Raw genomic sequence first — 13,192 nt, forward strand, 5'->3', positions numbered from 1 at the left:
AAAACGAGATTTAACTTGGCAGTAACTAAAGGGAGATCCTGGGATTTTTACTCCTGAAATTAATCTCAAAGTGATTTATTTCACCCTAACAAATGCCCAGAATCAGATTATGAATGGTGTGAATTTGTGGCGATTTTCTCTTTGTGCATCAACCTCCAGTTTTCAGCCTAGTACATCATGGTTACAAACAAGTACAGTCTTATAGTATGAAACCGAATCGCCTCCTGCCCCTTTAGATATGAGCATGTTGCCTTCTTACAGCTGCCCTTCACAGCGGCATGACTGTCTTGATACGATGCTGCAGACTTCTTTGATCCCATACCTTGATCATGACTCTTGCTTTCCCTGTGATTCTTATTACCCGATTAGAAAAGTACTGCACTTTTATAAGCCTACCTCCACCACTGCACTCAGCACTTAACATGTTTACTTTTTTTTTAAAAATATCTTTATTTGCATATTGATAAACATACAGGTGACAGAAAATTATAAAAGAAAACATATAGGGTAGGAAGCAAATGACCAATGTGAGTGCGACAAAGATTTCAGCGTCTGTCATTAGAGCTGGTAAAGAACAGCAGAATGTTATGGTCAAGCAGTTCATCCAATCCAATTACCATGATGGCTGCGCTTTCATGCCCATTCAGCTATCTGAGCACTTGCCTCGTCATAATCTAGCATCGTTGCTATGTCCATGTGTCCAGGTAACATTCTCTTTGCATGTCTGCACCTGAAAGCGAAATTGAGGCAAACTAGATATAGTGTATTTAATTCCACAATCAAACATTAAAACAAAAACAGACCATCGCCTAGTTACCACGCCCAGGCCAAATGTGTATAAGTGTATTGCCCTTACCTTTAAATAGTATTGAGCGTGTTTCCCCATCCCCCTGGTGCTTAAGGGGAAGGGCGGCTGGACTCCACCCCCCCCCCCCCCCCGGTGCGCCCATGCCCCAAAAACAACTCTCTCTCAGCGTCAGTTGGTTTATCCTGAGCCAGGGTACCCTGTGTCCGGGGATCAGTATTTGTGTCCTGTCCACCTTCTGCCTGCGAGGAACTACTCTTGGTCTCCCCATCTACCTACGGCAAGTCCGCAAGTATGGTGTCCCAGGACTGCGCTATAGGGTATTTGCGCTACCCCGGCTGTTTCCTCCCTATGCAGTGATGTGCTTTCTGCTCTTGCCCACACAAGGAGTGAGTTTTTCCAGCTAGCCACTGCGGGAGGGTCGGCGTGCTTCCATCTTTTGGTGATCAGTCTTTTTGCTACAATGAGGTCAATAAATCTGGATGCAACCTTATACTTCTTTGGTCGAGGGTAAAGGCCTAGTAAACACGCCTCCCATGTATGTGGTAATGTTCTGTCAGTGCATGCCGCTAGTGCCGCAAATATACACGTAAGGAGTCACAGGATCATAACATATGCAGGAGATCCGCATTTACCTGCAGGCAGCAGGGTCATGCTGACGTGGTTGTGTGAAAATATTTGTTTAGTTTATCCGGAGAGAGGTACGCTCTGTGCATAATATATGTTTGTATAAGCCAAAATCTAGAGTTCTGTGGTATGCATGTGGGTGCAGCTAAAATTATATCCCATTCGTGATCTGTCCATGTATTCCCTCTGTCCGCCTTCCACTTTAAGCAGAGTGCCGTCATGGGCTGCATCGTGTATGTAAGCAGCGCTTCCACCAACCAATGTATAATATGAGACCCGTTTCCCATAACGTGATGGTATTGTAGCAGGAGATGCTCCTCCGCTCAGTGGTACTATCGCCCCACGCCTCTGAGAACTATCTCATGATGGAGTTAAGGAGCAAGAATTGCCCTGTCTGCAAGTCATGTTCCTCCGCTGGAGTCTTGAAACGTATCAGGGTGCCCTCAGCATAAAGATCGCCCATAGTGTGCAGATCTGCTGCATGCCAGCTTGCCAGTGCTCCATTATAGATGTCTGCCCTGCCCCTGGACGTCCCCAGGAGCGGCAGCAACAGAGTATAAGGGACCGTATTCCTGGTGGGGTGCAGACTCGCTCTATAGCAACGGTGTGCTAAGGCAATATAGGTCTGCTAGGAAAGCGGCAAATGGGCAATGGGATGAAACGGGTGGTATATCTGAGATTGGGACCACGGCGGTTGTGTGGAAGCAGTGTCCTCGAGGCCTAGGCCCGCCAGCCATCTCTTCACCCATTGCAGTTGTGGCGCAAGGTAATACAACTCCATGTTGGGGTCCGCCAAGCCCTCCTTTTTGGTGGGAGCATGTAATTTCCATAACGATATCCTGGGCCTACCCGTATTCCAAATGAGTTCCCGGGTCAGTTGCTCAAGGTCACGAAACATCCTGGCCGGTACATAGACCGGGAGGTTTGCAAAAGTAATATAATGATTTTGTTAATACTACCATCTTGGACAGTGCTATTCTGCCCATCACATTCAGCGGGAGCAACTTCCAAAACTGGATCTGAGCCCTGATGGCTTCCAGTATATTAGCGGGGTTCCGATATATAAAAATGCCATGGTAACGGAATGTGGATGGGTACCAACTTGGAGGAAAACCGTGCATTCAACCGCCAGGATCAGTAGTTTCGCCCCGGAAGGGGTACAGTCCTGACTTCGCCCAGTTCACCCGGAGACCCGAGTCACTTTCAAAATCTCGGAGAGTGGCAGCGATGGCAGTGGGGATATCATGGAGATCCCTCAAATACAATAGCAAATCGTCCCCGTATAAAGAGACTGTATGCAGGCCATCTCCTAGCTGAATACCCCAGTCCACCCCCTCCCTACGCAGCCTCGTCGCAAGGGGTTGCATAGCTAGTGAAACAAGGAGCAGTGACAAATGGCATCCTTGTCTAGTTCCTCTTCCTATCCAGATGCTGTCAGATATCAACCGGCCCGTCCGGACTTGCACAGAGTGTCGCGTATATAGCAACTGGACCATATGTAGGAAAGTGTCTCCCAACCCGTATCCCCGCAGCACCCCGAAGAGATATGGCCAATCCAGGGAGTCAAAAGCCTTTTCCAAATCAAGGACCAGGCAGCTGGAGCGGGGCCAAATATTTGTCGCGTATTCTTGCACCCTAAAGAGTCTGTGGATGTTCAATGATGTGCATCTGGTGGGGACAAAACCGTTCTGATCTGTATGCACCAGGGTCTGTACCAATGGGGCCAATCGTGCTGCAATAACGGAGGCTAATACTTTATAGTCCGTATTTAGTAAAGCTAAGGGTCTGTACGAGCCTAATATATCTGGATCCCTTCCTGGCTTAGGAAGAGAGATGAGCAGTGCCTTGTTTTGCATGTCAGAGCAGGGAATGCTCTTTCCAGGCATGTTAAAAATGTTCTTGAGTTGAGGCGCCAGGATCTCTGCGTACGCTTTATAGAACTCCGCCGGTAGACTGTCCGGACCAGGAGTTTTACCAGTTGCCAATGAGCAAATGCTTGCCCTGATTTCATCCAGTAAAAGGGGGTCTTCTAACTCAAGTTGCTGCTCTTGTTTAGGCTGCGGTAAGGCAATGTCCACTAGATACCGATAAATATTGTCGGGAGTGGCTAACGTATGCGATTCGTATAGTGTGGTGTAGTGAGCCGTGAATTCTCGGTGTATGTCCTGTTGAGAGTATATCATGGTGCCCTGTATGAAGTGAAGTGAAGTGACGGGCGAGGCGGCGTCATCTGGACAGATTAACCAAGCTAGGAATCTGCCAGAGTGATGTGTACGTGCTGAGTGCGCCTTGTAATTAAGACAACGGAGTCTTTCAAGTAATCAAGCATGTTCTGGCCTGCTGTTTAGTTATCGCATTTTTGAATCCTCTACTGCTCCTCTCTTGGGATGCCAGCCTCCCCTCAAACTATAAGATCCGTCTCTAGTTGTTTCCGCATGCCAGCTTGTGTACCTAGGCAATGCCCCCGGACCACAGTCTTAAAGGCTTCCCATTCCATCAGTGGTGACGACGCAGTGCCTGCATTTTCCTCAAAGTATTGTCACAGCCGTACCCAATAACTCCCGAAATAACGCATCAGACAGTGTATCCGGCTGTAAGCGCCATCTCTGGATCGGTGGCATGCTGCTATTCCAGTCGAATTGTAGGGTTTGGGGATCATGATCTGAATGGGTGCTCACAAGGTATCGAGGTTCTGTAATAACCAGCAGAAGGCTATCAGACCCCATGACCTGATCAAGGCGGACATGGAGTCCATGGGCCCCTGAAAAAACACGAATATACTCGGTCATGTGGGTACCTGTGTCTCCAAGCATCCGTTCGGTGCCATTGCACTGCCCAGCTGTTGAGTGCCCTCATGGCAACCGTTGTGGGCGCACCTGGAAGAGGGGGAAATGAGCTGTCCATGGATGCATCCATCACACTGTTGTAATCGCCCCCCAGGATCATTGGGACCCCATGCCAGGCAGCCAATCTGTTTGACAGAGTAGCTAAAAAGGAAGCTTGATCAATGTTTGGTGCATATATTGATGCTATAACTACAAGAAGCCCATCCAACTTTCCCTTTACCGTAACATAACGACCCCCGTGTCTGTAAGGGAATCCTCTATGCGAAAAGGAGTGCCCGGCCTAACCCAAATTAATGTCCCCCTGGCGTAAGCCAAGTAACCCGTGGCATGTAGCGGTCCCCTCCATCTTCTCTGTAAATGTTTTACTTTGGGGCCCGCCAGGTGTGTTTCCTGAAGAAGAGCGATCTGCATGTGGTGGCGTTTGAGATACAAGTAAATGAGATCTCTGCGGGAAGGACTGAATACCCCTTACATTCCACGTGCAAGTCTTAATAAGGGTCATGGCATCGGGAAGGGGCTAGTGCGTGGCCCATTTAAGGCCCATGGTCTATAGGGGCAGGCGGGGCGAAGATTTTAAATATTGCTGGCTGGCTATATACCCAATTTCCCAGCGTGTGCTGACCCAGCGTGCGACAAACAATGAAATTATAACAAGCTAAAACATAGAATACCAAAAGGGCAAGAGTGCAACAAGCAATAGTCCAAACATTACAAGCAAATAACCTTGTCATTGACAAGGGGGGGGGGGTCCTACACAGGCGTAACGAGTCTACACAATAACAGGTGTAATGTATTATTGACTCCCCTGGCCCTACAAGTAAAGCAGGAATCAGAGCCCCAGGTTGGTAGGCATGGACTGGCTCCATGTAGGAATCGATCATTATGTGGTGTAAGCTCATGTTATCATGGGCCTCACCTCCCAGATACCTCCCAGATACCCTCCCCCTTTAACCCATGGATACATGCATATACAATAAAATAGATCAACTTTATGAATCATTAACAGCAGAATTCAGTTATACTTGCGTAGGCAGCGTTGCGATGAGAGCAGTACAGACCGAGTTTCATGCTGAAGGCTAAGCTATATCATCTGCAGTCTGAGGGGTAACCTCTGGAAGATGATCAGAGTCCTGCGAGTTCAGGGTGTTATCTGACAAGTTGTCTTCACTTTCCTGTCCCTGCAAACTGGAGGCAGAAATGCTTCGCCTGGAGTCCCACCAATTCCAGCAGCTGCCTGAAGAGCGTTACGTTGGTCTTGGATCATTTGCTTTGTGATGATTGAGTCTTTTTGTGCCTCCTTTCCCGTCCGCCTTTACCAGAAGGGCCGCTGGGTTTCATGTTATGCGCTCCTGCTGCTAAGGGAGCACCTCCCGTTGAATCTCGGGAGTCCAGCCAGTCCCCTGATTTTTCCGGAGTATGGAAGAAGTGGGTTTTGCCATTCGCGATCACCCGCAGGCGGGCGGGGAATAATAAGGAATTCTTGATCTTGCTGACGCAGTCTACGTTTCACTGCCATATAGGAATGTTTCTGTGCCAGTGCCGTGAAATCAGGGAAAATATTATTGTGTGATTATCCACTTGTGCGCCCGGCAGTTTCCTGATTTCATGTAGGATGGCATCTCTATCCTGGTAGTTCAACATTTGAATCAAAAGCGGCCTGAGGTTAGCTCCCAGGGGCGGGGGCCTGGCCGGCACCCAATGTGCTCGTTCTGTAACAAAATGGTGGGAGAGTGACCCCTCCTGCAGTAGGTCTGAAAGCCAGGATTCCGTATAGGCTACTGTGTCCTTTCCTTCAGTGCCCTTCGGAAGGCCCACCATGCTCACATTATTACGTCACAATCGTCCTTCGGCACTTCGTTCTAGGAAATCTACTCTGGCGGTACGGTCATTGAGACGTTTCTCCATAGCCACTACCTGTGGGGAAATCTCTGCCCTAGTGTCCATCACAGATGTTCTGTCCACAAGCTTGGGGTGATCCGCATGTAGGAGATTCAAATCAATGGCCACCTTGTCTATCTTGTTTTTGAGGGAAGTGCGGGTCTGTTCTATTGTTGCCCCTAACTTCTCCACTGCTGCCAAGACAGCGTCCAGTTTGCTGGACATCGGGTCAGAGGTTGCCTCCCTGGACATCTTGTCGGATTGGGCGCGGGTATAGGGGGTTGAGTCAGCAGGCCCCCCGTGCCAGCCTTTGGTCGACCCCCCCCCCCTCCCCCTCTGTGACATAGAGGCGCTGCGGGGCGTGTGACACTGACCGCCTCAGCGTATCTGTGCAAGAGGAGACTGGGAGGTCCGCGCCCTAGGTCTGGCTGTGGAAGCGGTAGTTATGTGGGGCGTTCCGATGCGGGTCAACTGCAGCGTTTCGGTGACCGAGCCAGTTCCCTGGTGCCTGTATTGTGACCCTATCCCCAATGGTGGCAAGGGCTTCCGCAGTTAAGGAGCATCACACCGGGCTGACATATTCGTAGGACTGCAAAGACAAAAGTTAATGTGGTGAGATCACAATCCAACTCTCACCCGACCTCCACCCTTGTAAAGGCTTCTCCCACTTGCACTCTCCTCAGTCCATCACATGTGCTCCGGCCACACCCAGTTCTGCCCCATCTATTAGTACCTGGCTGCGCCAGGGGGGTCTCCAACAATGATCCTGATACTCCTATAGGGGCCACACGGCCGCCATCTTGTGTGGCTGTACGCACCTTGTCTCCGTGTATGTCAGTCCACAGAAAATCTGCCATAGTATTGACTAAGTCACCAATGCTCCAGTCAGCTTCTCGTTCAGGTTGACCACAGTCGGCAAAGGCGAGGGAGATCAATTTCTGCTCCTCCACTTGGTGCCGTGTTGTTCCGGGCAGGGCTCGTCCCCCGTGCGTTCCACAAGCAATGGCCGGGCTAGCCTCCCTTCCTGCCGGATGCTGCCTCTGTCACAGGGGCGTGCCTGCCAGTTACCGCAGCCGGGGCAATTCCAAGCTGCCCAACGTGTCATTGGGTCCGTCGAAGCTCAGCGGAGCTGATTATTAGCCTCTGGTCATTGGTTGCAGCAGACAGAGGCGAGGGAGAACAATGCTTACTCCTTTGTTGGACACAGCAGCCTTCCAGGCGGGCCACGTCCCCAACATATTCTGAAATGAGCGGCCGGGTGCACCTTGCTTCCGGTCAGGTGCTGCCTCCGTCAAACGGACGCATCTATTAATTGCCGCTGCAGTTCCCAGCCATCAAAGCACATTGTGGGGCTCATCAGGGCTCAACGGAGCTAGTCCGTAGCCCCGAAAACGGATTGTGACGGATGTATGTTGCGGGCAAAGGGGAGTCTGCGGCAGAGCTCTAACAGAGCACGTCCGATTCCATTGCCTGCACGGCAACACCCCCAAGGTGTTGTTTACCTACTTGCTACTGTTACAATAGTTTATTCTCACCTCACCTGTCATACTTACATTAGTAGCTGCCAAACATTGACATCCTCCGAGGGACTCCTTTAACCAGTCCCAACATTTTTGTCAGGACCCCTCTGACTTCTAAGTCTAGCTTAACTTTCAACAGGTGTGGGTTCCCTATTCAGACACCAGCAAGCCGACTCTCCCTGATCGACATTTACTTGTTGTCCCCACAGGAAATGGCAAATTGAAGCTGTGGTATGTTAAGAGTATGGGGTTAAAAGTTTCTTTAATTTTCCCAGGTGCTCTGACTTCTGGGACTGATTACCAAACCGGATTTCATCCATTTAAGGACAAACTAAGAAGGGATCATAGAAGCCTAACATATATTGTCCCCCGTTGACCATCACTCAAAGTGATTACTTATTTATAAGCACACCAAGCACTTAACCCATGCATACAGAAGAGCACTAGCTTTGTAAAGTTTAAAAAACCTTTAACATTTTCTGATACACACCATCAAGATTATTTCATACTAGCACACATTGAGCAGAGTGCAAACATTCTACATGTATTTACAACGCAAATCTAAACCGTTGACTGACAAACCTTGGAGCACAAGAATAGTTTCCAACATCAATATCCAATCCACAGTACTTTTCATATATATAAATGCCCCACATCTAAACTAATTATAACATGCATCAGTCTACAGGACAAAATTATACACACAGTTCAAGATTTCAAGTCCCTTTTAGAGCTGAAAAATCAGTTGTCCCATATAAACTATAGCTAGTTATATAATTGTAAACCAGCAGCTACCTCTTTTCAACGCTCCTACCACCGCTATCCATGTGTTCAGTAAGATTGAATGGTCAAGATTGATAAGAAACACAGATGGGTCTAACAGAACAGTAGTAATATGGCCTGACCACTGCATCCAAGATCAAGAATCAGACTATGTTGAGCATGGTTGTGCCAATGCCTTTATTGCACTGGAAAGCTGGATGGTCATTTGAAATTCTCATTAATTTGGAGTGGTCCAGAGAGTTCAATTAATTTTTTTTCAGCAGTGGTGATACCCAAGCCTCATTTAGACTTGAAGTAAGTTACCAGGACACAACGTATTACTGAGTACATTTACGAGGAATGGAGGGGAGGTTTTACTATCTTCCTCGATGGGATTAGATGGACGCAGATCAAACAGGCAGCAGGTTTTATTCGTTATTCAAGAACTTCCAACTCCTCAGTTGGAGATGTGTAGCAACACAAAAACATTTGTTGCACCTTTTTGTTTTCTTGAATCCTACAAAGTACATAAAATACTATGATAATGGCTTCTATGCCCTGGTACTAATACTTCTGTCACTACCTAATATATTGAATGGAGTGCTATATGGTAGTAATATTATGGACTGTAGCTTAAAACATGCAGGTTCTGTTTGTTGGTTTAAAGCAACTAAAACACCAATCTGAATTTCGACTCGATGTCTCAATAATATATTTTCACAAGTAGCATAACATACCACTAATTCCCAACTTGTTTCTCTTGTTTTCAACGTGTTAATTAAACCTATTTCTTTATTTCCGTCTGTTTATAGTTGTTATGGGATCAGGATAATAATGCAAAGGCACAAAAAAGAAATAATCACCCACCTCCAAAAACACACACTGCAGGAAAAGTAAAAACTCAAACACAACAAACCATAAGACTTAATACATTGGCAATATCTCAATTTATTTGATTTACTAGCATATACAAACCTATTTAGATGACCACGATTTAAGCATTTCTATATATGAAGAAAATCGTTTCACCCACACAAACTATATAACAATACACAGTCAGACTTCACACATACCACTCATACCTTACACATCCTCTTCGTATCTTACACATCCACCTCATACTCAAAATAACTTTTGAAACTCGCATAATCAGTGACACCAGGACACCAATATCCATCAAACTGCGTATAGCCTCCAGATGTTACAATGGTGATCTTATTTCAATATACATATAGACCCCAAATATAGATTTACTGCTTTGTCACGGCACTGATTTCTGTTATTCTATACACTTTTTTACAACCGCAAAGAAAAGATCAACATTTCTGAATCCAACTCTTGTTCAAAGTATAAATACTGTAGCACTAGTACCGATACACATTTCGGTGAAAAGTGTTCAGTGACTATCCACCTTCTTCAGAGCACAGACTGATGTATCAGTGAAGAATAAAACAACAAGGGAGGGGAGACGGAGAGTGCAGCTGCCGTACGATTCTGTAGAAGAAAAACAAATGTAAGAATTAATAAAGATGAATTTCTCAATGTGTATATACGTCTATCCAATTCAACCAAACCACCGTACAATCCATGCATAACCCCAATCTTGTGAAAAATCAAATATCATATATACTGCAACCATAATAGATCCAATGTATCCCAACATGCAATACACAGCCAAACAAGTCACTGTTATCCCAGCACAACAGTGCACATATAGCAAGTATACATATCAGCACCCACGTGTAAATATACACCTTGTCCACTGTGTCTAAAAGTGCCAACACCATCATGTAACTCACAGACAAATAATGCACTTGATATCTTTAAAAGTACTCAGAAGTAAATGAGACAATTAACTTTAATTCTATGGGCACAATGGGGACTTAATAAAGACTTAAACCCACTGAATGTCTGGAGTGTTATTCTCAATCTGCACGAAGAACCAAATCTATGATAAGAGGTTAGCATAAACCGAAAAGTTCAGGGTTAATAGTCCACTGTCGCTAGGATATAGATATTTTGCCCAAAGGAACTCCTCCTCCTCCTAAATAAAAGACATGACTGCCTATATTAAAAGCTCATGGATGTGGGATACACAAGTTCTGGAGATAAGGCTTTGAGTAGATGCTGATATCAAGACTGTAAAGGAGAGAGATCTAAAAGTAAATGCAAAAACCCCAATGAAAGTAGCAATAAAGAGGATTAAAAGTTAGTAATGCCAAGTAATCAAAAAAACTGAAGCGCTGCGTCCCTTCCTTCCCCGCTATAAGAATCGCGTCAGTCATCTTAAGATGATGCATACCTGAATGAACCTAAGTGGTGCGAATCCGCGGCAGGCTCAAGATGGCATACACTACCTAGAGGGAATACTCAGAGGCAAAATACAAATCACTTATCAAGTAAATGAGGCGTCCCGGGACCCAGGATGTTAAATGAAGGCTCATAACTCCAGTACGCCTGAAAGACTAGAATGGCGGAAAATGGACGGCCGCCATCATAAGAATGAACGCCCAGCATAAGGACAAACGCCCAGCATAGTCCATACCAGAATACAAGGGGAAGGCTCAACACACTGTGCAGCCAAAACAACTAGCGCGCGACTACGTAGTGTAAAAGAAAAAGCGGCGGCTATCGCAGAGATAAGCCCACTGCAACGGCGGTAATGTAATGAAAGGGAAAAGTCTAACTATAATGAAAATAGAGCTGAAAAGGCCCATACAATAATCATAAAAGTAAGAAAAAAAAAACCTAAAATATTAAGAGATATATGTGGGGCCATAGTGAGAACTCATCTAATCTTATTCTTAACACAGCCCCAAACGGAAGGGACAAAACCGGCAGCACACACTGATATATCTACCTCGGCAGTGAAAAGAAATATTTTGAATTGTGCGGACTAACAGATACAGATTCGTTCTACATCAGACTTCCTCTAAAGTATAAAACCTGTAGACTAAACTCCTAATGAGACGCCAATAGGAAGGCTAACAAACTATAATCAATAAATGTGCTTATGGGAATTAATAGCTATGATAATAATGATATCCAAAGCACCCAAATTTTATTCAAAAGGGACAAATCTCAAACGCTTTACAAAGGTAAAACCCATTCATGGGTGATGGAAAAACATCCTCCAATAGAACGAGCCGGGTCCTAATTAATCAATGGAACTAACAATACTACAAAGTAGGATCCTTGGCCAGATAATACCGCCAGGACCGAAACCCATGACTAGATACTACTGCAAAGGGAATACATAGTTGAGGAACCCTTGCCACCATGACCGGGTTCAAGTCAAAGCATATTAAACTATACTCGAGCTACTACAGAGAAGTCCCCCTATGATGAAGACTGAATATTTTAAAGGGCATTTTCCCAGGGCATTCCATCATTGAGGCCTTTCTTTACTTTGTTTTAAGTAGAACATCCAAAATTCCTCTTTTTTTTCTTTTTTTTTTTTTTCCTTTTTACGTTGTTGTCTCTATTTAAGTTCTCATCTATTTTCTCCAAAATAGTCCATTTGAATTTCACGATCAGTATGACCCTGCTCCATGCAGTGGTTAACCATAGGAGCCAGGAGTTTCTGATTTTGAATACGGGACTTCTATTAGCTATATCTAGTCCTAAACTCCCTTGCTGACTTACCAACATACCCCATGTTGCTCAGACAAATCATGATACACAAGTTGGTATTCCTGCAGTTAGTCATACTTTGAAGCCTAACCTTCTGATTACCATACATCAAACTGTCAGAAATAAAAGCAATATCACAAGCGTGGCATTGGCCACACCAGTAATTCCCCTTAACCGGATTAGTTCCTGTGATGGATTTTTGAATGAATTGGGAATTGGTTGGAGGTCTAGCTTTAACTGACCTATCCCTCAAGTTTCTGTTGCGACAATGCAAACTGGGGTTTAGACGAAATCAGTCCTTCATCTTCCATATTCAAGATGTGCTTCTGAACATTAATCATCTGCTTTATCTTATTATTAATGTTTGAGTGTCTGACCACACAAACTAAATTGCCATTGTTCTCCTTTTGCCTGCTTTCAAACATGCTCTCTGTTATAGTAATATAGTAGTATATTAGGAAACTCTACTGGCTACCAGTTAGACAACGCTGCAGGTTCAAATCTTATGCTTGGCCTATAAATCACTGCAGGGCCAGGGACAGCACGTTTCAAGGAGAAGCTTAGTTGGTATATACCGGCGAGGACAGTCAGGTTCTGGCTCTGCCATGAACCTGACTTTCCGTGGCGCCCCCCATTCAAGAGGATCACCTGTGGTGGCAAGAGCTTATTTAGGACCACTGCAGTGCTCTGGAACAGCCTACCACTGACACTAAAAGCTGATCCTTCCCTACTCGCCTTCCGAAAAGCTTTAGACCTGGCTTTTTTCGCAAGACTAACACCTAAGCTCAGCAAGAAGCCTCCCTTTTCAACTGATCTGCTTCAGATCCGCCTCTGATAGCGCCAAGACACCCTTGGGCAGAAGTTTGCGCTCTATAAATTGCTTTTACATTACATTACACAGTACTTGGATCTCTTGTAAGCTTCTCGTACCAGTTTCCTAGAAAACCCTTTTCTGAGGAACTTTTCATTCAGTAATTGTGCATTCTGATCATATTCTTGTATGGTACTACAGTTTCTACGAATTCATAGAAATTGGCCTAAGAGGATACCCTGTTGGCATTTGCGAATAGAAAATGCAGCAAGATGTTGTTTGCCATGGGCTTAGTCTAGAGAGACTCCTG

At 45.6% G+C, this 13,192-nt stretch overlaps 1 protein-coding gene across 8 annotated transcripts in view; it reads left to right on the forward strand.

Annotated features, from left to right (window-relative positions):
• Positions 1–13,192, forward strand: part of NADK (NAD kinase) — a 574,415-nt gene that overhangs the window by 344,851 nt on the left and 216,372 nt on the right. The gene's annotated exons all lie outside the window — the stretch shown is intronic.

The sequence above is a fragment of the Triturus cristatus genome, chromosome 1_2, assembly GCF_964204655.1.
Source record: "Triturus cristatus chromosome 1_2, aTriCri1.1, whole genome shotgun sequence".
Lineage (NCBI taxonomy): Eukaryota > Metazoa > Chordata > Amphibia > Caudata > Salamandridae > Triturus > Triturus cristatus.